Below are 27,496 nucleotides of genomic sequence, written 5' to 3'. Positions count from 1 at the left end.
TATATAATGTACCAGGCACTGTTATAAACTTTGAGGATAATAGAATTTTGCAACAAGAAAATGGGCTTAACAACTAGGCATTTTCAGCAATATGAAGCATTTCTAAAATCCCCCTACAGTGGCTCATGTGTGTCAGAATGGGGGGTGGGCATAATAGTTCTCTGCAATTTTTATTTGAAAAACATGCCTTTGTTTTTCTTGCACTTAACTCTTCCAGATGAAGAGACTGGGTCTGAGAAGGAAATTATTAGATAAAAAATAAATTTATGGCTACGAGAATGGGTCATATTGATTTCCTCTGGCTTCTAGGGAGGGAATGCCTTTGACCCTGAGAAGTAAGAGGGGGTGGGTGGGGAGTAAGGGGTTGGTCAGGCAGGGGTGGAAGGGTGGGGAGATCGGCATTGGGGATGGTTAGTGATCTTTATCTTTCAGAACTGCCCCCAGAATATTCCTCAGGAAGGAAAACTTCCTGATATAGCTCTCCCAAACAGTTGCAAGTGTCTTAAATTTAACTGAATGCTGGATTTGCTGTTTACTCCCAGATAGTTCTGACCATGATTTGATTGTCATTTCTCTTAACCTTACTAAGAAGTGTATTGGAAGTAGTAGGGGATGTCCCCAACTCCTATACCTCTCACATAATACAACTATCAAAACCTCCAGGTGCCTTCCCTGCCCCCATTTCAGTAGCCATTGCTCAGTCATTCTATGAAGTGGCCAAATGCCAACTGGCTGATGTTTGGACAGATAAGACAGATTGGACTGACTTTTCTTAGGCAGTCTCCAAAAAATAAGGATGAGATTCAAACTAAATTGAAAACCCTAAGGCACACCAGCCTGTTAAAAGGCCACATTTAATGTACTATCAGCGTTTACCCCTGACTGATTTAGCTCCTACATGTGGACCTCCAACAGGTATAAACAGCATTCCAGGGGCACCTTTAGCACTCTTGGCATTGTACTTTGTGTATGGAAGGCAGGCATTAACTTTCCTCCTTACCAAAAACATAGTGACTCGCATCATAGGGGAGTAGTAAGAGACCTTCAGGTATTCAATGAAACATGTAGTTTTCAAATGATTATAGAGATCTCTCCAGCATTAGGCTAACCTTGATTATTTGGGGGAACTTCTGGGAGGGATGATTGATTCATTATTTACGTGTATTTCCCAGGCAGTTATCCATAGGATGGAGTCATGCAGTTAGGATAGGTATTATAAAATCAGTCCCTGACTTTAGCTCAAGTGATCAGTGATACCACCTTGTCTCTAGAAGGTATTCAGGTCAGCTAAGTCACTGGCCAGGGTTGTTATGAATGATAGAATTGCCTTAGATTTCCTTGTGGGTCACATGGATTACAAAGCAGATTCTGTTTAATTGCTAGTACATGCCTGGATTAATGCTTCAGTCTAAATGGAAAGGTCGATTCAGACACATAAGGAGAAAGCCACTTGGATTTCTGTGGTAGACCCTGAAGGTTTATGGGATTTGTTCAGCTGATTTGGCCCAGGACCTTGGAGGACCTGGTAGAGGTCAGTACTATAGATTAGCCTCTTGCTGCTTGGAGTCTTGTATATAGTAGCCTTAGTAACATGATGCTTAAGTTAAATTAAATGATAGATTTGGGCCTAGTTTCTTGGTCAGAGTAATCAGCTTGGTTGATAAAGTAGCATGCTTTAGAAAGTATAGAAACAAAGGATACATAATGTTGGAGGTAATTTTCTACGGTCCTGATAGTATAGAAACAAAGGATACATAATGTTGGAGGTAATTTTCTACGGTCCTCTTAGAATTCTGCATGTTTTGCAAGCAGAGGCACTGGCTGCCTTTGTTTCGGACTGTCCTTTCAAGGATGCATGTATCGTAAACAGCCTTGGAAAATAGACAGAGTTAGTGTATCTCTCTGGAGCAAATAATGGGCAGATAATGTTTACTGTTCAGGATAATAGAGATAGCATCTCTCTCCAGAACACAGGTAAGTCATGCCACTGCACTCTATAAAAGATTAGGCTCCCTAAACTTAGAGTTCCTCTCTTATAAACCCACTGTGTGTACAGACATCTATTTGAGCTCATCTTTGTTGCTGCTGTAGGATATGGCTAATAGTTTGTCACCTGACTCATGAGTCTCATGTCTTCTGCTTTCATTCATGAAACTGATAGTCTGCCTTGTTAGGTTATAAGTAGGGCACAATCTCAGTCCCTTCACACTTCGTGACATTGGGTACTTATTATGGGTACTCTCTGGAATATCCATTTAGGGAGCCTCATATCTCTATTTAAAAAAATGATCTATTTGAGTATTAATAAAAATGTCAAATGCATATAATTTTCAGTCTGGCATTGCCATTTAAATGTATATTACCTCTAGTTGGGGGTCACAAACTACTGCCCTAGCCCTTGGGGCAAAATCTGTCTCATTGTTTCTTGTAAATAAAGTTTTATTGTAATACAGCCACACCAGTCTGTATTTGTATTGTTTGGGGCTGCTTTTGTGCTACAGGGCAGAGTTGGGAAAGTTTCAACACAGACTATATGGCCCAAAGTAAAAAATAATTATTTGTTTCTTTAAGAAAGTTTGTAGAGTCCTGCTCTAGCATTCTAGCCCAACATTATTTTCTTTACATATACTTGCAGAAGTGTGTCAGGATAGATGTACAAAAATGTTCACAACAGGGTTGTTGATAATAGTGAAAATAAAACAATCAACAGAAAACTGGAAACAACTTTAGGAATTGTGAGAAGGTCTGGATTTATTATCGGAACATTGACTTTTTCTGCAGATTTTCACAAGTCATCCCTGGGACTGAACTCTTCCCAGTGAGTCTGAGATACCACATTCCATACTTGGACTTAAATATACATGAAACATAATTTTCTTCTTCACCCAGAATAAGAAGTTGTCAGATAATACAATCTGGAAGAGAAGACAAAGACACCAGATTAATTTGGCTAGCCTCTGCATATTACAGCTTCCAGGGAGTGCAAGGATCACCCAGTGAGAGGCTGAAGTCCTGCTGTTAAATTTTGTATTATAGTCTAAAGATTTGTTTTTTGTTTTTAATTTTTAATTAGAGTTGGCATTCAGTATTATATTAGTTTTAGGTGTACGGCACAGTATTTAGACATTATGTAATTTACAAAGTGATCCCCTTGATTAGTCTAGTACCCACCTGGCACTATACATAGTTACTACCATATTATTAACTATATTCTCTATGAAAGCCAATCAAAAGGTAGTCATTGGGAAAAGAAGTAAAACAGAACAAAAACCAAACCCAAACAGATTGCTGCTGTTGTTCACCAATGAAGGTATTCACTTGATGCAATAGCAATTGCATCAAATGCAGTAGCCACACTTAACTACTGACTCTTTTCTAGTAGGGGTACCCTTTGATTGTGTATTCAGGTATGAGGATAGAACCTTTAAATTAGATGGAAGCCATATGCGACTGAAGTTTAGGAGAGAATTAAATCGATTTTATTTTAATAAGCCTTTAATAAGGAAATAAAGACCAAAGTGTTACGGAGTTTGGTACCTGGTAAGAAGGGGAGAAGTTGATAGCCTGATAGGAACTTAAATTTTAGGAACTGATCTAGGGAGAAAGAAGGCAGAGTTCTAATATTGTGGTAGCCAACATTGGTCAAAATACAGCTTTTTAGTGGGTAATACTGAAAATGTTTTAGAAATATTTTGCTCTCTGCCTCTAGAGGGGTTGTATTTTGCTTGCTGCAATATGGGTTGTATTTTGCTTGCTGCAATGTGGGTTGCAATATGTTTTGGACAGCAAATATTATTTAATACTTTTGGTTAGACAAAGGAATTAAAATTTTATTTGTGAAGTCTTAAGAATTTATAAAGATTCAGTTATATTTAATTGTACATTGACATCCTCATGGGGAAAGAAAGGTTATGTGAGATAGGAATTGTCTCAGAAAATCTAGGACATGAGCGCCATATTTATGTAGCCCAGTGTTTTTAACAGGTTGTGGTCAGGAAATAAATGGTGAACCTGTTTTATGAGGGGTAGAAGTAGAGGCAGATGTATTTATTGAGCGCATCTATGGTTTTCTTGCAGCGAGTTCAGTATGTTGTAAACCTTGTGTTTATGTTCTTCAAGTGTGAAGCTGGAGAAGTAATATCTTACCTGGAAAAGTTTGACACATATTGGTAGGATGTCTTTTTTAAAAAGTGCTTTTTTTCCCTTTTGAAAAAATGTAGAGTAGTGAGGGGAGGACTTATTTTTATTTAACTTGTTGCCCAATTTCCATAGAGTATATTTTGCCTCAAACATTAAATTTCCAAATGTTCAAGTAACCTAAGGTAGACAAGCAATGTAGGAAACAATTATATCCTACACAAAGCTAATGCAGGCCAGCCAGCTGAATAGGAACACTTGAGAAATGTGTTCAACTAAATACATTGTTTAAGTGGTTTATTTTCCTATGTGGGCAGTTAGGTAAGCATGTTATTTCAGGTGGCAGACGTGGAGGAATTTTGGGACTATGTGTAGGTAGAACAATGTTAAGGTTTCTTCTTGTTAATCAGCGAAGACTTCATGGAAGAGGATGATTAAGTGTGGATAAGAACCTGAGGGTGGTATGGCTATCTTTGTGAAGAGCTTCAAAATCAAGGAGCAGTGTATCATTTTTGAAAATAAGGATGACAGGCTTTAATTTTTGTGTAACATGATGCGGATGGAAGGAGTAAAACACTTATCACCTTGTATTTTTTTAGACTTGATATGTGCTATACTAATTTCATGTTTACTTCTTTTACTATGTATTTCCTTTAATAAGATTAAGAGCATTTTGAAGGTAAAATTTATCTTTTTCTGCTTCTCTTGTGCCCCATGTAGAACAAAATTATAGACTCATGCTAACAAAAGTTTCATTTTTTTAAAAGAGAATTTAAGATTTCAAATATGGAAAGCTTGAGCATTTTGTTAGCTGTTGGGCATGATGTAAGTGAAAAGAGGACTTGGGACTCAGACCTGGGGCAGAACCTTTAAAGTAGTTCTAGCTTTGAGGGCCAAGATGAGATCAGAGTATCATGCTGAAATTGGAAGAGAGAAGTAAGCTCCTGAGTATAGCAAGTTAGACTAGTGGTGGGAGAGGAAACATGGATATTAGTGGCTTAGTATATGGTTGTAGGTGAGGATTCTAACCAACATGAGGAAACAATTTGGGACTGCTGTTTAGAGTAAGAGCCATGTCTCAGAATCCGTGATGGCAAAACATGTTCATTTAGGATAGGATCCAGGGTCAAAGTCTTGTTCTTTGCAAAGAACTGACTTCTTTGGTCTTTACATGATTTTACTGCAGTGACTGAAACCTAGCAGATATGAGCTCTTATACTTACTGAACTGTATATATTTTTCAGATTTGGCTTATAATTGTAGGAAGTATGATTCTGAATAGTTTCAAATTTATTTATTTTTTTTAATAATCTTTTACCTTTAATAGTACCATTTCTTGGATGGATCCTCTCTTGTCAGGCCATGGGACTGGTAGAAGGAAATGTGTAGTAATATCTTGATTTTATGGGATTTCTGAACTGAAACGAAAACTGGTTACTATTTCTAGCTCATACAGGTGGGAGTGGAATAATCAGCACAGTGCCGAGTGGTTTTCCTTCTCTTTTAGGATATTGAGGCTTTTCCTCTCTGTTGATGTATATAGAAGCTTTAAACGTCATGCTGTTGGAGAATTTAAAAAATTGTTTTGGTTGCCAGTAAGGTCAGCTGGGATTATGAAAAATAATCTCCAACATAATTCCCAGTTTTAACCTCAAGTAGATTATTCAGATAAGATTGACTTGTGTAATAGATTCTGTTTAGATATGGGGGTTGGTTCCATTCAGTGCTGGCTTTGTGTATTTATTGAGCACCTGATTTGTGCCAGATACTTCTCTAGGCACTTTATACCTATCATTTCATTAATCCTCATGGGAACTTTAAAAGAAGGATAGTGGTATTCCCATTTTTCAAGGTCAGGATATTGAAGCTCTGTTTACCAAACAGATTAATCAGTCGTCTTTATTCCCTCTGGAAAGTACACATACTAATGACAGTGTTTCCATTGGCCACTTAAACTCCAGTATTATACTTCTGTTTTAACCATATGAGTTGTATCCTTACCAAGAGTCAATTGCCTTCGTTCCCAAACCTGTTAATAATTGTTTATAATTAAAGCAATATATTGATAAAGAAGCTTATTTTATGAAAACTGACTTGAATGGAAAGTCTCAATGATAAGGAGCTAAAATACTTGCTATTGAATTAGATGTCAATGAGACAGCATCAATAAATTGGATGAAGAATACAAGTGTGGACGATTCTGAATTTATTTCTTGCAAATGCATTAGTTTTTACTGTACTTTAAGAAACAAGCTGAACACTGTGGAGAATGCATTAGGAGTGTGGCTTATATAAGAAGGGCATGTGGAACTCTAATCAGAGGACCCATACTCAAAAAAAAAAAAAGAGTCCTGATCCTGAGTTTGGAACCAAATGAAAAATAAGACACAAGAAAGTGACATATGAAGATTAAAATGTCAGCTTTATTAATGACACAATGATTAGAGTTCGCGGCTTTAGAACTGCTGCTGCCAAAAGGGCTTGCCAACACTTCAAAGAAAATGCCCAGAATTTCTGCCTTATACCATTCCAAGATCTGATTGAAAGAATAGTGCCAGTCACTAGTATTGGCAGATTTATTATTGTTTTAACGCCACATATTCAAGAACGTGCACACAAGTCAGGAAGCTCACTCTTCCTTGGGATAAGGCAGGTAATGGAGGGAGGAAGTTCTTCCAGATAGAGGTCTGAGGCTAAGTAAGGGTAATTACTGCATCAAAATATTGGGTTATGTTTTATGTTTAAAAATTTTTTAGGTAATGCTTGGCTAGTTCATTATATTCCTACTTGACTCTACTTCTGAATTACAATCATGTGTTACATAGCTAAAAAGGAAGAGAGAGCCCAAATCAAGTTTAGTCCTGTTTGATTTATAAGCCTTTGCACTTTTCATTATATCACATTTGTTGAGATTTCTTCTGGGCAGTCTCCTGCCTCCCTTTTCATATCTCTATCTCTGAACCATTTCCCTGAATTTACCCCTTGGAACTTTGATTACCGAGCCTATTTTGTTCATGCAGGAGAATAATACTCAAACTGAAAGGCTTGTATCAAACAATATAGAATAGAATAGAATTGTAGTCTACAGTAACTGAAGAGCAAGAAAATTATTACCTAGGAGTTTTATTAAATACCTGAAATAACATCTGATTTCCAAATTCAGATGAATTATGTTGAAAAATTTGTGGATACCTCCTCATGCAGTTTTTATTTATAAAAGTAATACATGTACATTTAAAAAAATTTATTACTGTAAAAAATGAGTTATCAATGTGATAGAGCCCAAAAGAAACGAAACCTTAAACTGCATAAATATAAATGTGGTGTCAGAGTAATAGATACTAATGGTTCCACCATCATGTTAGATGGGGTGATGAATTAATTTTTATATTTTCAAAGGGTCACTCATCAGCTAGTGTTTAGGACATGCTTAGGATTTGGTCTACTGAAAATGATGACATAGGAGTAATAGTAAATGTGGTGGAAAGACTAAGAGCAGATGAGCCTAATACTTTCCACGTTTTTGAGTACTGTCATGTAAAAGAGGGTATAGACTTCTCTGGTGTTCCTCTAGAACAGTGGTAGAAAAACTTTTTGTAAAGGGCCAGATAAATATTTTAGGTTTTATATTGCAGCCATTTGTCTCTGCCATTATTACATGAAAGCAGCCTTAGACAGTATGTGGTAAACAAATGGGAATGGCTGTATTCCAATAAAACTTTATTTGTAAAAACATTGTGGGCTGGATTTCATCCACAGGCTAACTTATTCTAGAAGAGCATAGTTTTCTTCTCAATTTAAGAGAGAATTTTTCAAGAGACTGTGGGTTTCAGCAGTTGAAAAACTCTGTCTCAAGAAATGTGAGTGCCCTCTCACTGATTTATTATAACCATCCACCTAACTAACATGCCTTAGGTAGGACTTTGCACTAACTAGAAGAGAAGACCAGATGACTGCTAAGACTCCTACAAACTTTTCTCCTCTCAGTTTTCCATGCTTTTCTAACTGGCAAAAGTTCTTTGATTTAGTTGTTTAGATATTTATAATTTAGTGGGAAAGATTCAGCCCAGAAAATAAGTTTGTATTAAACTTATCTTTGTATGAGTTTGCTTAATTTCACTTTACTGATTTTAATTCAATATAGTATTTTATTTTACATATGTATTTTATTGTATGTATGCATTTTGCATATAATACAATATATATTCTGTATGTTAGGTTATATATCTTATTGAATTATACACTTAAAATATATGTATTTTGTGCATATGTATATAATAAATATATGTACTACATATACATATATAATAAAATACACATATTTAAAGTATATAATGTAATAGTTTTGAGATTTATTTTGACAGATGTATAGAAGATGTCCGTCATTCCAGAAAGTTACCTTTACTCCTTTGCAGACAATTTTCCTCAACACCTGTACCTTGGAACCACTGATGTGATTGTTATCACTGTAAGTTAGTTTTAACCTCTTCTAGAAATAATCTCATAATAATGGAATCATACATAATAAACACCTGTATCTGGCTTCTTTGACTTAGTAGTTTTGAGTTTCATCCAGGTTGTCACATGCATCAGAAATTAGTTGTTTTTTTATTGCTAAATAATAGTTTTTCATATACCAGTGTGTGTTTATCCATTTATCAGTTGATGATATTTGGATTATTTACAGTTTTTGGCTATTATGAATAAAGCTGTTGTGAAATTACAGGTCTCTTATTGACTTTTTTTTTATTATCCTTGACTAAATACCTAGGAGTAAGTTTCCGGGTCATATTTAATATGGTTAATACTCTACAAAACTGGAGAACTGCTTTTCAGAGTGGTTGTACCATTATATGCTCCTACAAGCAATGCATGATTGTTCCAGTTGTTTAACAGCCTCTATAACACTTACTATTGTCAGTCTTTTTAAGTTAAGGCATTAAGGTGGGTTAGTGGTAGTATATTGTTTTGGTTTTAGTTCGTGTTTACCATCTTCTCATATACTTATTGTCCATTCATGTATCTTCTTTGCCCATTTTTAAATTGTATTGTCCACTTTTTATTGAGTATAAGGCTTCTCATAATTTTGGATATATTTGTCATATATATGTACTATGAGTATTTCTCCCAGTCCGTGTTGCCTTTTCATTTTCTTAACAGTCTTTTGAAGGGCATTAGGTTTTAAATTTGATGAAATGATATTTATTAAATTTCTTCTTGTGATTAACAAAGCTTTCCATGTTTGTCAAAAAAAATCTTTGCCTACTCCAAAATTACAAAGACTTTTTTTTCCCTGTGTTTTCTTCAGAACTTTTATAGTTTTAGATTTTACGTATAGGTCTCTGAACCACTTCGAAGTTTTTGTGTACAGTATGAGATAGGGGTTGAGATTCTTTTTTTTTTTTTTCTCCATGAGATACTTGTTCTAGCACCATTTGTTTGAGACTGTCTTTATTGAATTTTTGTTTAGTGTCTTAGTTGAAAATCATTTGACCACGTAGGTTTAGTTCTATTTCTGGATTCTATTCTCTTCTAGTGATCAGTGTTTATCATAATTTATGCCTACCTCACAATGTCTTCATTACTATAGATTTATGGTAAATCTTGGGACCAGATACTATTGTCTATCCAACTTTGTTTCTCGTTTAAAAAATTATTTAGCCTATTCCGAGCTTTTGTATTTCTGTATACATTTATTTGGAGTAAGCTTGCTAGAATTTTGATTGGAATTTAATTGATTCTTTATTTGCTGTATTTTGTTTTTTGCTACTCTGTAATCTTTGTTGTTTGAAGAAAAATATCTTTTGTAACATCCTGTATGAGTTAAGAGGGCTGGTTTTAAATTTTATTTTTAAAATGAACATTAGTTAAATTGACTTTTTTCTGATGTATAGTTAATGAATTTTAGCACATGTATAGATTCATGTGAGTCCTACCACAATCAAGATACAAAATAATTTTATTATCACTCAAAACTATTTCTTTTCCCTTTCTTTACCTCTTAATCCCTGGCAACTACTAATCTGTTCTCTGTTACTATAGTTTTATCTTTTTGAGATCTTCATATAAATATAATAGTACAACATGTAACATTTTGAGACTGACGTCTTTCACTAAGTGTATTACTTTGAGATTCAACTATGTTGTTGAATGTAGTTCTTTTTGATTGCTGAGAGGTATCAAATTATGTAAATGTACCACAGTTTCTTTATCCATGTTAAAGGACATTTATGTCGTTTATGGTTTTTAGAGAATATGATTAGAATGGCTTTGAGCATTTTTGTACCAATGTTTGTGTGAATGTAAGTTTTCATTCCTCTAGGATAAATACCTTGGAGCGGGACTTCTGGGTCACATGGTAATTGTGTGCAGATATTTTTTTAATGACTTTCTTATTTTGGAAGTAATTACATTCATTAGACTAAATTTAGAAACTGTGGGCAGGAAGAAAAAATAGGACAACTATTACCCATTGTCTCTGCTGAAACCTAAACACAGATTTCAATGTGTTTCCTTTTATTCTTCCTCTTTCTCCTCTTCTTGTACTTCTCCCCTCCTCTCTTCTTTTTCTTCTCTTCCTCTGCTTCTTTCTCCTCCCTTTCCTCTTCTTCCTCCTCTTTCTCTTCCTCCTCTTCCTAGTAGTAAGCATATTGAAAATATAATTTAATATCTATTTTCTTTCTCTTAATTGCATTATTTACATGTAAGACTCACTAAACAGTAATTTCTAATTAGTATATGGCAGATTATCTAGCATGTACATAATCACAATACGCATTTGTAGAAGTGAATAATTGTATTGCATTTGGCAGTGCAGCTGGCTAGTGCTAGATTTTTTTGGACTAACAACTTTTCTTTACTCATTAAATCCATTTGGGCAACTGCGGACTCCAAATGCCTGATCTTGGGGTTGCTGCGGTTGATGTCAGCCACTTGCCTTTGCACTCAGATTGAATAGAGCCTTAAGGCAGCTAAATATTTCCATTGTTTATTATGTGAGTGATTATTTCTAGAGTAGACTTTTCATCTAAACCTCAAAAGAATAATGTGGTTATTTGTATTCATGACACAAACAACATGGAAGTGTTTCCATGGGGTCTTAGAAACAATGCTGCTATCTCCATATTTTTCTATTTCTTATCTTTACTTTCAAGTGCTGTGGGCTACTCCTGTTTTCAGAATGTTGGCTCTTCTCAGGTGATTGGTAAGGCCTTGATTTGGTCTTATTGAACTCAGGTAAACACTTTTGCATTTGGCTAAAGTGTTAGTGATTTTTCTGTCACCTTTGCAGCCAGGAGCTTGGCTAATAGAAATGTTTGGTTTGAGGTTTGGAGGATTAAATGAATCAGTCCTTCTGACCTGGATTCTCACCATAGTTTGGATAGTAGAGAATTTCATTAAGCTAATAGATCCTATAAGTCAGAATTTAGAAATCAAGAAATGTAGGTTTTTTTTACTTATTTAAAAAGCAGTAGTAGTCTACGGCCATGCTACCCTGAACAAGCCCGATCTCGTCTGATCTTGGAAGCTAAGCAGGGTTGAGCTTGGTTAGTACTTGGATGGGAGACCACCTAGGAAAACCAGATGCTGTAGACGTAAAAAATAAAAAAATAAGGGGTTGTAAGCTGACAAGATCCTTGCAATCTGTGAGGTCAAACAAGGGTTGCCTCGCCTAACAAAAAAAGCAGTAGTATCTTCTGGTTCTCAATAATAATGACTAAATACACATCCCCTTCTTTCCCCCTTTTTTAAACAACTGACTATAACTGTAAAACCTGCACAGAATGCAGGATAAATAGCAGCAAGCAAATTAGAGAAGAACATCAGATTTTGAAATACCACCAAACCTTTAGGATCCCCTGACCTAACCTCAGTGCAGTCAGAAACCTGGAATTGAGCAGTGTGGTGTAGATAGAATGAGATCCAGAAGCCCTCTATTTCTGGCTTGAGGTATGAGAAAAGGTGAAGAATTCGGAGTTGAGGTCATCCCCTGTTTTTTTCTTTACTTTTTTCTATTTTCTCAATCCAATTGGTAATAATATCAGTTTGCAGTGGGTGTCTGTAGGAGCCAAAACCCTGAGGAAAGATAATCTTATACCTTTGATGGATTCCAAGAGAGCTGAGGCTAACTCCATTGCTTTCTGGGAACTGAAACCCCATGGTGTTGTGTACAAACACCTGGGCCTACTGTCAACCTGTGCATATACAAGGATATTATCATACTTAGCATTTCAAAGACTGAAAACTGAGATGAGGGATAAAACTCCACCCGGATTGCAGACTGACCACTGGGTGGCACACCAATGGGAAAAATCCAAATAGCATTGCAAAGGCTTTGAAAACTGAACTGACATTGGAATCACAACCTACAGAAAGCATATTGGAACTTGCAGCCTGAACCTAATCAGGTCAACTGCTGGTGAAAACAAAAATATTAATATACTCTGTAGGATTTAAGAAGATCCTGAGTTTTATAGCATATTATTCAAAAGTTCAAGGATATAATCCAAAATTACTCAGTATGCAAAGAACCACAAATAACACACATTAGAAAAGGCACTGACAGACACTACTGACAAGATAATATAAGTGTTGGAATTATTTGGCAAAGGCTTTAAACTAGCCATGATAAAAATACATGAATAAGAGACATTGCAAATACCCTGCAACAACTGTCAAGCTAAAAGTGTTAGCAGATAAATAAAAGGTGTAAAGTTGAACCAAATAAAATTTGAAACTGAAAAATACAATAATCATAATGAAAAACTCACTGAATGGATTTAACAGCACAATGGTGATGAAAGAGGAGAGATTAACTGAACTTGATAGGTCGATAGGAATTTTTCAGTGAGAAAAAATGATAGAAAAAAGCTTCAGGGAACTGTGGGCCAGTAACATAAGGGGTCCCAGAAGGAGAAAAGAAATAGTGCAATGCAGGAAAAAAATGTTTGAAGAATTACTGGCCACAAACTATAATTGTGTTAAAATTCATAGAACCATACACCAAAAAGGGGGGAGGTGTCAATTTTATTTTATGAGAATTTAAAAAATAGAATAAATTTTGAAAGAGGTGGCATTATAATTTGTGGTGGTAATGTGGAATTTTTATTTAGCAGTGGTAAATCCTGGATTCCTCAGAGTAACTTCATTGCCGTTTGTATACCAAGTCATTTAATTTGGTTTCCCCATGCAGGTTTTTTTTCCCCCTTATTAGTTGGGGAATCCACTTTTCCATCTATTTCAGTAAATGTTTTCCCTGTCTTTGGTTTTGTTTGCCTGTCAAACCTTTAACCAGGATAAAAATATGTCCTATATTCTATTATAACTTAGACTCTTATTTTGTTGTTGCTTTGACTAATATTGTAGAATTTTTAGCATCTTATAAAGGATATATTTATACCTAAGGGTTATTTTTGACATTATACTTACATATCCTGAGAGGTTAGTCTTGGGTCATTTTTCCTCCCTTCCTCCCCTTCCTCACCCCCACCTCAATAACCTTTGTTCTGTAGCTCTCTGTGAGTTATGCTTGCCTGTTGAGTCAGTGGACCTCCTTACTCCAGACCAGCTTTTCAAGAATCATGAGAACAGTTTATCTGTACAGTTCAGGCTTTCCTCTGGACCTCCGTCAGAACAGGTAGAGTTACTAATCTAACTGCCCTCTGACATAGTAGCTACTAATTACTTAGTAGTCACAGTTTTCGAGATTGTCAAAAGTCACATTTGGTTGTCATCCAGACCTAGTAATTTTTTTATTGTCTTTATTACTCTTTGATCTAATATTTTTAACTTCTGCTTCAAAAATTATTTAAATTTTTCTTAAACAGCTTCTTCAATAAATAGCAAAGCGTGGAATCAATGAGTATCTTTTTTATCTCACTTTATTCCCTGAATAAGAACTTTTATTAAAAATACTTTTTAAGTTATTGCAAAATTATTCCCAAACTCTTTTTCAGGGAATTATTTTCTTTTGAGAAGTTATCTTCTCTCCATGAAAACTTGATTATATTGATTCTGATTTATTGTCTTTTTGTCATAGAATAAATTTTTAATGCAACCAAGAAGCAAAAAATTCCCAAATATTAATTACTTGTTCAGTCTAGATTCTTGTTTTGTTTATAACTCAGACTATATATTTGATTGTAGAGCCTATCTTAACATAATGCCTGATGGCTTTTCAAATTGTAAATTAATGATATTTAAGTAAATTGATTTTTTTCCCTATTTGTCTTCATCAGTGGATTCAGTATCCAAAGAAAGCTCTTTGGCAAGTGCATAACCTGAATTAAATGTCAAGGAACAGATGGAAAGGAGTTCCATAAGAATTGGCTGAATAGTAGGAGTTTGACTTTCTGTAAAATCGCTTTACTGGCTTTCCTCTTCTACAGAAATGATGTTAAAAAGAGCTCAACCTTCAGATGAAGGAACAGATGTTTTTAGGCAGATATTCAGTAGGAGATAAAAGCCTTTTCATATAAGGTCTTAACCGTATGATTTATTTTTGAAAGGCTGTGAGTTCTTAAAACATTGAGAATACTGCATGATCAGATGTAAATACAAAAAAACACAACCCAGAGCCAATAAAATTCTTTTTAATATTCCTAATGATATTGCTGCCTCGATTAGGGTGAAAAATTGCATTTAGGGTAATTAACCTAGTAATAGTATGACTATGAAGGTAACTGAGTTAATTCATGAGTACATAGATGGGTTTTGTGGAAGTGACTACTAATTCTCTTCTTATGTGCATATAGGATATCCATGCACATTTTTAAGTTTCATTGTCGAGTACTGAAGGTCAAACTCGTAATATTGTATAAGTCCCTTTTAAAGTATTGGTTCATTGCATGATCCACTTATGTGACTCTATATTGAAGTTCTCAAGTATTAACTTTAACAAAGTAAGCTGTCACAGTTACTTGAAGAATCTATGGCAGGAGACCCTACCTGACATTAAGTACTTCTGTATTAGATAAAATATATTGGAAGAATATAGAGATGAAGAGAAAGATGGGCATTTTGGCAGCCAAACAAATTGAGCTTTGACTGCTGGGGCTTGGGATGGGGTGGGGAACTCACCCCTGATTACTCAAGTTTTGATACATTAAAATTGGATGTGATCTTCATGATGAATCTTTTGTGTATGTTGAACCAAGTACTTCTTTCTCTTATTTGCTTTTATATCTTTAGGTAAAGAAATTAGATGCATGTCTGTGTTTTTTCCTTTTGAGTCCATAAAAGCATAATTTGCAAGCTTTGACTCAGTGCAAATTAATTGTGGCAATGGAACCTAAAATGTTGTTTTATGATAATTTTATAATGTGTACATACTGCAGAAGTTAGACAGAGGAACTAAGTTAAACAAAGATCTAGAGCTACTGCCAAACCTAAAAACAATGGCACAAAGAAAACAGAATTCAGGGTCCAAAGCCAACAAAATCCAAATGTAAATTTGCCGGTTGACAGGCATCACATGTAAATTGGCTTACTTAGGCAACTGTTTGAGTTAAAATACAAAAGACATCTTATACAGAAGCAAAAGTAATTGAGATTTTTTTTTTTTAAAGAAAATGGTCTTTCGAAATTTATAGTAGCCGTTTAGTTTGTATAAAGAATGCTGCCTTTCACTTTTGTTAAAATCCATTTATTGTTTAGTTAATCCCATTAGTAATGTATTGTTTTTCTTCATGTTCATAAAAGTTATTTGGGGTGATATAAGAAGACATGACCATTACATCAAAAGTTTACTGAACACCTTTTTTTTTTTTTTTTTTTTTAAAAGTCTCGGCTGGGGACCCGTAGTTAGAATTCTTTCTTGGTATGTTTGCAGCATATTTTATATTGTGAATATAATTGCCATTTTCCAGCCCTTGCCTGTGTGGCATTTATGTAATTACAAAAATGCCTTTTACCTTATTTTATGACAGGGAATAAAATAAAATGAATCTGTTGCTAGTTGTGGGTCTGACTCAGTTGGGACTCATCAGATGGCCAAGAGTGAAGGGAAACAAAAGTAGGAAGTTTTCTTTGATGAGTAAGTTAAGGAATGAAAACAGATCATTCTTATAGAAATAAAAAGATATTAGAAATGGGCATCACTTTCTGCATGTTTGAAAAACAGTGATTCCCCTCCTCCATTGGATGGTATTATTTACATATGAGTATTCTTATTTATGAATTATTTGGCGTTTCTTTTTTCTTTTAAATGTGGTGGTAAACACATTAACATGAGACACACCTTCCAAACAAAATTTTAAGTGTATACAACAGTATTGTTAACTGTACAGTATACGAACATTGTTGCACAGCAGATCTCTAGAACTTTTTCATCTTGCATGACTGAATCTCAGTCCCCATTTCCCCCTTCCCTTAGCTACTGGCAACCATTCTGCTTTCTGCTTCTATGAATTTGACTACTTTAAATACCTCATATAAGTGGAGTCATGCAGTAGTTGTCCTTCTGTGACCGGCTTATTTAATTTAGCATAATGTTCTCAAGGTTCATCTATGTTGCAGCATATAACAGGATTTTTTTTTTTAAGGCTGAATAGTATAAATATACTGCATTTTCTTTATCCATCAATGGATATTTATGTTGTTTCTACTTGGCTATTGCGAAAAATGCTGCAGTGAACACAAAAGTGCAAATATCTCTTCAGTATCCTGTCTTTAATTCTTTTGGATAAATTCCCAGAAGTGGGATTGCTGGATCTTATGGTAGTTCGATTTTTAATTTTTTGAGGAACCTCCATACTGTTTTCCATAGTGGCTGTACCATTTTATATTCTCACCAACAGTGTATAGAGTTCCAGTTTCTTCACATCCTCACTAATACCAGTTTACTGTTTTGTTTGTTTGTTTGTTTGTGTGTTGTATGGGGTGATATCTAAGTGTGGTTTTGATTTACATTTCCTTGATGATTAACGATGTTGAGAATCTTTTTTTATCCACCTGTCGGCCATTTGGAGAAAGTAGGTGTTCTTAATTCATTTAAAGCAATATTTAAATCAGTGAAATGTCAACAAAGTAAAAGTACTGAATTTCTTAGTTTGTGATTGCATCTGAATTATACATAATGAGAAAAATGTTTAAATAAAAAAATGTTTAAATGATAATGTAAATTAGGCTAGGAGTAGTTCTGAATTTGCTCATTGATTGCTTTTGGCTTAACTTATGATTTTTTAAAAAACTTATTTTTAAATTATATAAACAAAATTTTTTAACAATTTAAATTTATTTCAGAAAGATTGAAAAACAGTACAAAGGAAGAGAATAATGATCTAACTTTTCAAATGGAACTATTAGTACAGTTTTTTTCCCAATCGGGCATTATTTTAAAATAGTTACTATAGTAAATATGCAATTTGTATCTTGCTTTTTTTACTTAAAACTGTCATGGAAAGAACATTTCTATTAAAAGAAGCTTAACAGATAAAAGAGAAAAATAAGATAGAGTGATTTTTGTCATTCAAATAGGACATTTTCAAATTGGAAACAAAGAAAAAGCTTTTAAATGAGAAAAGTAAAAAAGCAGAGATGTTAAATGCGACTGCAAATCCCTAAACTAGGAGGAGAAAGGAAGAAATAGTATTGCATTATTACATTTGTATAATCTTAGGAATGTAGACATGAGTCAGAAAACATTTTATTAAATCTATACAATAATGAGCCACATGATTCTACTGGGTTTTAAATTTTTTATCGTTTTAAGAATTTATCTGTGGATTTTTAAAATAAAGTGCAGTTTAACATTCCTTACATTGCCAGTTAATTACTTTTATTTTAATCAACTTTTTGTTCATTGGAGAAACTCTTCTAGGACATACATTCTGTTTGTGTTGAATGAATCATCAAGCTCAGAGTTCCAGATTTGTGACTGATTCACCTTACTGATTTTTCTTCTTTACTGGATTTTCTAATTTTTTATTAGTCTTGCTTGTACACATTTCCTGACAAAAATTAAATGCATCTTCCATCTTGATTTCCAGTCATGTGATTTTCAGGTTAGTTTCTTATAGGACTGTTTTTAGGGTGACTTTTCAAAAGTTCATAAATTTGTTACATTTTCCACACAAACATATACTGTGAGGTCAGTGAATATAAAATGTAAAGGGGTATGTAGGGAGAATACAGGTGTAAACAAGGAGGAAAACTTCATCTGTTTTATTGACTGTAACTTGCTTGGTCATTTATAGTGCTTGGTGGCCTGCCACACAGAAGATATAAAAACCAAGAGAAACTTGGTGGGGGGGAATGAATAACAAAGTATGGTTCCTGACTCAGTAGATCTTTAGTAAATGGTTACTGAATACAAATTGTTAAATTGTGTTAACATATAATTAGGTAATTGTAGAAAACAGTGACATAATGATAACATTTTCTCTCATGTGTTGCCCTAATCCCTTAAAACAACCCACAGAAACATTGCAGGGAAACTGTTGTGAGGATAGATAATTGTAGAAAGTAGCACATGCAAGATGCTATCCAGGTACTTTATATAGTGTCTCATTTAAGGAGGCATAGCCAGTATTATCTGACTTTAACAAATTAGGAAACTGAGGCAAAGAAAAAAGTGAGACATTCAAGTCATACAACTTGAACTATGTTTGATCTACTACCTCAGACTCCTCTCTCCACCCCCATAACATGAAGATACTATTTCTTTTTTGATTTTATAGTTTTTTATTCTCATAAAGGCAGGGAAAAAACTGAAGTTGATTTGGTATAAATTTGAATGTCTTTGCAGCCTGAGTACCTTTAAGGTGGGCTCCAATAGTGTCAGTGTTCTGCTCTATTGTCAGTCTTTGAGAGATGACATCATTTACTATAAATAATCAGCTATTCGTGTTGAGTTTTAAACACAGACGAGGACTGCTGCAGCAGTCTATCAGTATTTCATTCAGAGAGTAACTGGTATTTGAAGAGACAATACCACAAATGGGAACTCTAGTTCCAGTCACTTCATTAAGCAGCAGATAACCTGCCTCCCACAATTGTACTCAGTGGCAAGTTTGCCAAATGAGTTCTCTTACAATAAAGAACAAAAAGATCTTCTCTATAGTTTCACATTATGGAGTATTTACTATGTGACAGATACTGTACTAAGTGCCTTATAAATATCTCATTTAATTTTCACTCTATTATCAACCCCTACTTTATAGAGGAAGAAACAGACATACCTAGTAAATGGAAGAGCCAGGGATTGTACTTAGGTTCAGCTGACTGTAAAGTGTAGTTTTCTGATATGGCTTTGGTAGTTGCAGAGTTTACTGTATCTATTCTGCCTGCTATTTTGAGCCGAAAAGACAAAGTCAGAGACTAATTCGATTATGGAGGGAAATCAGCTGGATCAGTTTTTCTGGCATTCTGAAACATCTGGAATAAATATATTAAATGTTTAGAATATGTCAAGTTTTCTTCATGCTATCAATAAATACCTTTCTCTAACTGAGACATACTAAGGGAGAAATTGGGAGTAGGGGAAGTTATTGGGACAGCAGGAGATTTGGAAGCCAGCCTGATCAAAGATAGGAATGCTGTTTTGAAGAAAGTCTGGGGGGAAAGATTAGACCAGGATTTTCGATATTGAGAAGAGGCGGGAAGAATACTAAACAACTAAGACATTTAGTATTGTATATAGATATAGAATTGGGTAAATCAGTACAGTTCACGCCTTTCCACTTTGGGACTGACAAGGGGATATATCACTTAGAATTGAGTGTATATTCACTTGCTGAGTTGATAGAAGACACAGATCTGCTTTTGATTACTATGAAATCAAAGTATAGTGATTTGCTCTTCCTGTTCTCTCTTAAAGCATCTCTGAGCAAATAATAAACTCCTCATATTTTACCCATCTTCCTCCCTATGTTGTTAATTACCTAACTGGAGAGGTTAAGCCAAATCTGGTTCCTTGCTCATAGGCAGAAACCTATTTAAACTATGCAATTCATTTTTACAGAATCTTTGGTTTGACAATTTTAAGAGTTTTAAGGGGAGGATCATGGCTAACTTAGCCAAAGGCCACAGAGCAAAGTTCAGAGTGCATAATGGGTTTATACTTTAGGAAATATTAAAAGTATATGGCCAGCATTTTACTATTGACCTTGTTTTTTTTCATAGGGGTTTAAATACTTAAAAGGTATTCTGAATAATACTTAGAAAACATTTTAAATGATAGTGTAAACAGGTTATTTTAGCATCAGTAACAAAATTATGAGTTTCTAGTCCTTCACTTGTATTTCAGGTTAGCAAAGAAGTAGGTATATTAATAGTTTCTTTAGGTTAGGATCTCTTCTATTTGTATATTGATTAACATCTTATTTTCAGAAAGACTGAACAAGATAATGATTTCATATACTTAAAACTATTTGAAAATAATTTGAGTAGTTTAATGGAGATGCTTAACATAAAAAATTGTACTGAAAGTAAATGATGACAGATTGATTGGTCGTTTCCCCCCTTTCACTCTATTTGGATTGTGAGAGAAAACAGGTATTTCTGAAAAATTTATAAACAAAATTTTAGCCTCAGCTGAAAAAAACTTTCCTCTTGAATATTGAGTGTAAGTCACATATTTACAAAATGAATTTTTCTACCTTTGACTTGCATTAAATTTTCAAAGATAACATTGCATTTACCTTCTTACCTTTTAAATTTAGTTCATCTCCTGGGTGTAATTGGATGAGTTTGCCAACCTTAAGCCATCACCCATATTCTTCCACTGAAGTTGTAACCGTGGTAAAAGACCAACTCCTCTTTCCTATTTTGCAAAAGGTATGCACCCTTTATCATTTAGGTAGTTTCAATTTATCATTTGGGTTGGTACCAACTTAACATTATTAATGAACATAAATTGCTGCTATTTATTTAGCTTATATGTGTACCCTTTGTTTTCTGGGAACCCACAAATTTAGAGTTATACGTGCACAGAGCCAAATTAGCTCATAATATGATAAAATTCACTTAATACTTAAAATAGTATTTTGCTTTTACAATATAAGTAATCTTTATGTATGTATTAATTCTTCAGACACCTCTGAAAGAATCATCTGAATCATCTTTCTGTAGGCTCTTTCTATAGTTCTTCAGAGCATAATTATTTTAAATGTATGATAGCACTGTGATGTTTGTGTTGGTAATAGGTCAATCATTTTATTTCATGTTGACAGTCTCAAAATTGGGGAAAAGAGATATTGTCTGAATAGATAATATTTGAAAGATAAGGGTTGGGTTTTGCACTGTTTTTTTTTTGTTTTTTTTTGTTTTTTTTTTTTTAATGAAAAAACTCATAGATGTTTGCCTTCTGTTGCTTCAGCCAACAGCAGGCTACTGCTTTATATCAGATCACTTTCATCCTTGCCACATGAGTGTAGACCTTTATTTGAACTTCACATGAATACCTCTAAAAGTCAGCAGCTCTTTCTCTTATGATCTCTTAATAGTGGTGGCCAATTGCTGTAGGTACCCACTACTATTTTCAGAGCTATAACTTGACTATGGTACTGTTCTTGTTTCTAAAATTTAATCTTCTGTCTCTCTTCATTCCAAGTTGTACTTTGTTAGTATGTAAGTTGGTGGGTTTTTGGGGGAAGGCGGGGGGTCCAAAATAAGGGTATAACATTTATTTTAAAGCACATAGAAGTGTTTGGGGGGACCTTTTTGGGGGAGTGAAATTTATATAGAGTAAAACGAATGCATCTTAAGTGTATATAATTCACTGAGCTTGGTAAATGTATACACATTCATATAACCAATACTCTAGTCAAGAAATAAAACTTTGCTCTCATGCCATATAGTGTGGAGATAATGGAGTACTTCCAGGATCAAACACTTATTTTTCAAGATTCTAGGAATGTTGGAGTGTGACTTTCATCAAAGTCCCTCTTTAAGAATTGCACTCTGCTGAAGAGAGCCATCTTGAGCATGGTTACACCCACTTTCTGGAGGCATTCTGTATCCAATGACTTGTCCATGCAATGGTAGAGTAGGGGGAGAGGTATAAAGATCTTGGTCCACTTGCTGCAGTTTTGGACAATTCCTAAGGGCCGTCCCAGCTGGAGAACTCCCCTGTATGCTGAGCTAAGGCATTTGTTGCTGTATCAGAGTTCAACTTCTCACTTTACCCATTTGTACTCCCTTTAACGCTTAGGTGTTGTACATAAGAACGCTCCCTAGTGGTCTGCTGCAGTACCCCATAAAGTTCGCTCATGCTCCCTTCCAGAAACCCCCACCCACCTAAACAACTATTATTTTGATTTTATCACCTTAGATTACTTTTAATTCTGAAACTTCATATACAGTAGTCTCCCCTTATCTGAAGTTTTTTGTTCCACGTTTTTAGCTACCCATGGTCAACCACAGTCAGAAAATATTAAAGGGAAAATTTTAGAAATAAACAGTTCCCAAGTTTTAAATTGCACTGTGTTCTGAGTAGCCTGATGAAATTTCACAACATCTTGCTTAAGTTGTGAATCATCCCTTTGTCCAGTATATCCACACTGTATACATCACCTGCCCATTTAGTCACTTAGTAGCCATCTTGGTCAGATCAGCTGTTGCTTTATTGCTGTGCTTGTGTCTAAGTACCTCTTACTTTGCTTAATAATGGCCCCAAAGCCATTTACATAACTTTTTATTACAGTATATTGTTAGAATTGTTCTATTTTATTATTGATATTGTTAATTGCTTACTGTGCCTAATTTATAAATTAAACTTTATCATAAGTATGTATGTATAGGAAAAAATGTAGTATTTATAGATAGAGTTCAGTACTATCCATGGTTTCAGGCATCCCCTGCAGATAGGGTGGGGAATGGCTTACTGTACTATAAATGGAATTGTATAGTATGTCGTCTTTAGTGTCTGGGTTCTTTTGCTCAATCGACTCATCCAAGTTGTGTGTAGCAGTTTATTATTCTTATTGCTGAATTATCCCTTTGTATGAATAAACCATCATCTATTCATTTAGGTGTCTGCAGGCAGTAGGGCTGTTTTAAGTTTTTGACTATTATGAATAAAGCTCATATGAATAGTCTTGTATAATTTTGTGAATAGATATGTTTTCATTCATTGTTCCTGGGTGAATACAAAGAGTTGAATTTCTAGGTCATAATATAGAAATATGTTTAACTTTCTAAAAAATTGCCAAGGAGTTTTTCAGAATGATTTCTGAAAAACTGTTTTATACACTCAGCATCAATGTATGAGACTTCTAGTTGCTGTACGTTTTCTCCAACACTTAGTATTTGTGTTATATTTAGTTCCATCATATTGTTATTTTCTTTCATGCCATTACTTTTTTGGTGCCTCAGTTCTTCCTCTTCTAACCTCTTTTTTATTAATCAGATATCTTTTTGTACTCAATTTTAATTTCCCTAATGACTTTTTAGCTGCATTTCTTAATTATTTTTAAGGGTTGCTCTGGGATTACAATGTACTCTTGTCATGGTCCACATGGAGATGATATTTTACCATATCAGCATAAAATTAAGAATTTTAAAAGTATTATTCCTTTTACCCTTTCTTATTCTTTGTCATAAAAATATTAAAAAGCTTTCAAAACAGTTTATAGTTTCTGCTTTAAATATTCATGTACTTTAAAGAAAATAGAAGAAAAATAGTCATTTATCCTTCTCACATATTTGCCATGTCTGTACCCTCCTTTTTGTGGATCCAAATTTCATCTAGTGTCATTTTTCTTTGACATGAAAAATTTAGTATTTCTTGTAATTCAGATCTAGAGGCAATTATTCTGAGATGACCTTGTTTTTTCTCTTAGAACTTTAAAGATATCATTCCATTGTTTCTGGTCTCCATTGTTTCTGATGAGAAGTCAGCTTTTATTTATATAATTTTCTTTTATGTAATTTCTTTTGTTTGTGCTTGCATTTCAGCATTTTGATGGTTGTGTTTATTGGTGAGGTTGCTGAGCTCATTGGATTGGCAGTGCAAGTTGGATGTTTTTCACTGAAGGGAAAATTTCACATATTTTCTCCCAGATATATATTCTGCCTTCTTTTCCCTCTCATCTACTTCTGGTACATATAGAGTATTTTAGAACATTTAATATTGTCTGATAGATAGCTAAGGCTCTATTCTTTTTTCCCAATGCTTTTTCTAGTTCATATTGAATGACTTTTTATTGATTTATGTTTAGTTTCACTTATTTCTTCTTCTGACTCCCGTTAATTTTTAAGCTTATTGAGTAAATTTTTTATTTGAGATACTGTAATTTTAAATTCTAGAATTTCCATTTTAAAATACTTTCTTCTGCTGAGTCTCCATCTGTTCATTCATTTTGATCATCTTTTTAAACGTCTTTGAATATTTATAATAGCTGCTTTAAACTCCTTTTTTGCTTATTTCAACATCTGTATCTTCTCGAGGTATGTTTGTCTGGATTTTTTTTTCCTAGACCATAGGTCACATTTTTATTTCTTCACACATTATTGATTTTTTTTTGATATTGGAAAATGTGTAAGATATGTTGTAGAGGCTTGGTTTTTCTTCTTCAAAGTTTTGTTTTTGTGCTGGTAAGTGGTTACAGTATCGGTTGATTATTTTGAGGCCTGGTTTTATGCTTTGTTAAGGCAGGTCTGTGAAAAGCCCAAATTTTTTACCAGGCCCCTGTATTTAGTTTCATCTGTGGTACCCAGCAATGAAATCTATGCTGTTATTTTAGCCTTCTAGCTGTTGATTTCAGTGGGTTCCTTGTATTCTCTCCCACATTTACGTATAGAATTCAGTAGAGTATTTGGAGGGAGTTTAAATGTAAACTTTTGGACTTTCCCCAAATGTGACTTTCTCCTTTCTTGTGTTTACCCTCTTTACTTTCCAGCCACACTGGCATGTTCAAATTCTATTTTCTGGCCCTTTAAGCAAAGAAGACAGTGGCCCTCTGCTTGTCCAGCCACCATATGCATTCCTGACTGAGGAGTGTCCTCATTGGACAAACCACATAGATCGGGATGTTAGCCAGTGTCTGGTTTTGTTTTTTCACTGTAGATCCTCTCCAGTTTTTGCCTACTTTTGTTTACTCTCCCTTGCCTTCAAACAGTTGTTTTTAAATCTTTTGTCCACAATTTATAATTATTATTTTCATTTGCTCAACCCCAGGTAAATAAATGGTCACTGAACATTTGCTTGTTTTAAAACATTTTCCTCATCCCATAAAGATCCCTCATACTGCTTCCTAGGCAACTCTCTACCCAAGAAACTACCAGTGTTTATTTTTTATCACTATGATTTATTTTGTTTTAGATCAATATATAAATGGGATCAATATTTTATATCTGATATCTTTCGCTGAGCATGTTTTTGAGATTTATGCATGTTGTTGCATGTACCTGTAGTCTGTTTTTTGTTTTGCTGAGCAGTATTGCATTGAATGAGTAAACCGCAGTTCTTTTATCTATCTTTTTTATTGATTGTCACCCTAGTTGTTTCTTGTTTTAGCTGTTATAAATACTGTTCTTAATATTCGTGTAAAAGGTGAATATACACACTGTAGGTGTATATTTTTATCACTTTATCTTGGGTAAATAGCTAGGGATAGTATTATGTCGTTGAGTATGTGTGTTAGTCTTTTAAGAAACTGCCAGTTTTCCAAAGTGTACCATTTTTACATGTCCATAGGCAATATGTAAGATTTAGGGCGCAGATCTTATTTTTGTCAAGATTCTATTCTGTTATAAATAGAGGTCATTTTTAATATATATTCTTAATTCTTGGTAAATAATTTTGATAATTAGCCCTCTTTTTAAACTAAAAATATTCTGATTTAGAGATTTCAAGAGTGATATGCTTTATTTGTATGGGCAAAATTCATCTTTTCCAACTAGATTTAACAGCTCCAAAAGTTGGTTGCTGGGTAGCTGTTGACGTAATTATTCATCTTTATAAGTTATAGATGCTTTTAAATGACTTAAATTTATTTTTTTACAAGCTAGGGACTAATTATGAGAGTTTAAAATTAAAAAATCTGTACATGGCAGTAATTTTTGCTGCATTACTATAATAAATATACATGAGTGTGAACAAGAGAGTTTTAGTTCTTTCTGTTAGAGCATTGAAATGAAAACCAAGTGGGGACCTTTATATTTGTGATTAGGATAACCTTTGATGACCTGAAAGTTCAGTTTTATCCTGTAAACAAATGTTTACTGAGAGCCTTTTATGTGCCTGACATTCTGTTTTTGCTGGTGTGGTCTGGGAATGGTCTAGATACTAGTGAGAGGTTGATTAAGTGAGTGAATAAATTATAAAGGGGGGACAATGTAAATTCTTGTTTTGTAGAGAAATGAATAGTACTTTGAAGAGTATATGAGGAAGAGATTTTTAAATATAGGGAAAATATGAAGGAAACATTTTCACAGAGTTCCTCTGGGAGAGGCAGAGTGCTGCCATTACAGGAATTAATGGTCTAAGACTTGAATGCAGAGAGTACATGGGCCTCATTACAGGAAATGAATAGAATTGTTCGTGGAATTAAGTTAAGAATAGTAATTGCTCACACAGCTGTTTTTAAATAGCAAATTGTGGTAGGTAATCAGCAAAAATCCACTAAAATGTACTTGATAGTTATGCAGAAGCTGCTTTATTGGTACTGACTTATGATCCTAATGGATACTAGAAAAACAAACAAACTAAAAACCTTTGTATGCAGTTTTCACAGTGGTATGGTACAATATATTTTTTGTTTAATGTACAAGTATAATTGTAATGTTTCCATTTTACTTTTTCTACCAGCAAACTCAAATAAAATTGTCTTGTTCAAGAAGAGCAGGAGTGTGTACTTTATGAGCTCACAGAGCAATGAGGTTATTGAAAGGAATAGTATCTATTTATTGCTTCTCTGGTTTCCTCCCTAGACAAAAATGGAATGTTATATGGGTGGATTTAGGTCTGCTGCTAATTTATTTTCTGTTTTTTTGGTTTCTTTTTTTTTCCCTATCTGTATTTTGTTTGACTGTACTTCTGTTCTTTTGGATTTGGCTGTTTCTTAGGACTCCATTTTAATTTATTAGTCGGCTTTTGAGCGATGTTTCTGTTTTTTTTTTTTTTAAGCCTCTTTAAAAAAATAAATATTAAAGATGTTAATATGCACAATTAACTTCTCACAGTCTATTTAGAGTTAATATTGTACCACTTCACATAAAATGCAGAAACTTTGTGACCTTATAGATCTATTTAACCCCACTTGTGCCTTCCTTTATGCTTTGTCATATGCATTACATCTAAATACATTATAACTCCTATGAGGAATGTTATAATATTTTTAATATAAATAAGTTTTAAAGAAGTTAAAAGGAAAAAATAATCTTTTTTAGGCGAGGCAACCCTTGGTTAACCTCACAG

The 27,496-nt window shown here is 34.1% G+C and overlaps 1 protein-coding gene and 1 pseudogene across 5 annotated transcripts in view; both read left to right on the top strand.

Annotated features, from left to right (window-relative positions):
- Positions 1-27,496, top strand: part of TCF12 (transcription factor 12) — a 293,031-nt gene that overhangs the window by 72,556 nt on the left and 192,979 nt on the right. Inside the window, exon 1 of one of the 5 annotated variants that reach the window (XM_023532559.1) lies at positions 20,891-20,913. The exons of the other annotated variants lie outside the window; for them this stretch is intronic. The gene's annotated coding sequence lies outside the window, so the exon portion shown is untranslated. Of the gene's footprint in view, positions 1-20,890; positions 20,914-27,496 lie in introns of those variants that run through there. 5 annotated transcript variants of the gene reach the window in all.
- On the top strand, positions 11,615-11,733 carry LOC111742066 (annotated as a pseudogene).

The sequence above is a fragment of the Pteropus vampyrus genome, unplaced genomic scaffold (assembly GCF_000151845.1).
Source record: "Pteropus vampyrus isolate Shadow unplaced genomic scaffold, Pvam_2.0 Scaffold85, whole genome shotgun sequence".
In the NCBI taxonomy this organism is placed as follows: Eukaryota; Metazoa; Chordata; class Mammalia; order Chiroptera; family Pteropodidae; genus Pteropus; species Pteropus vampyrus.
The sequence above is the reverse complement of the archived record's forward strand: the minus strand, read 5'-3'. Positions and strand labels throughout refer to the sequence as shown.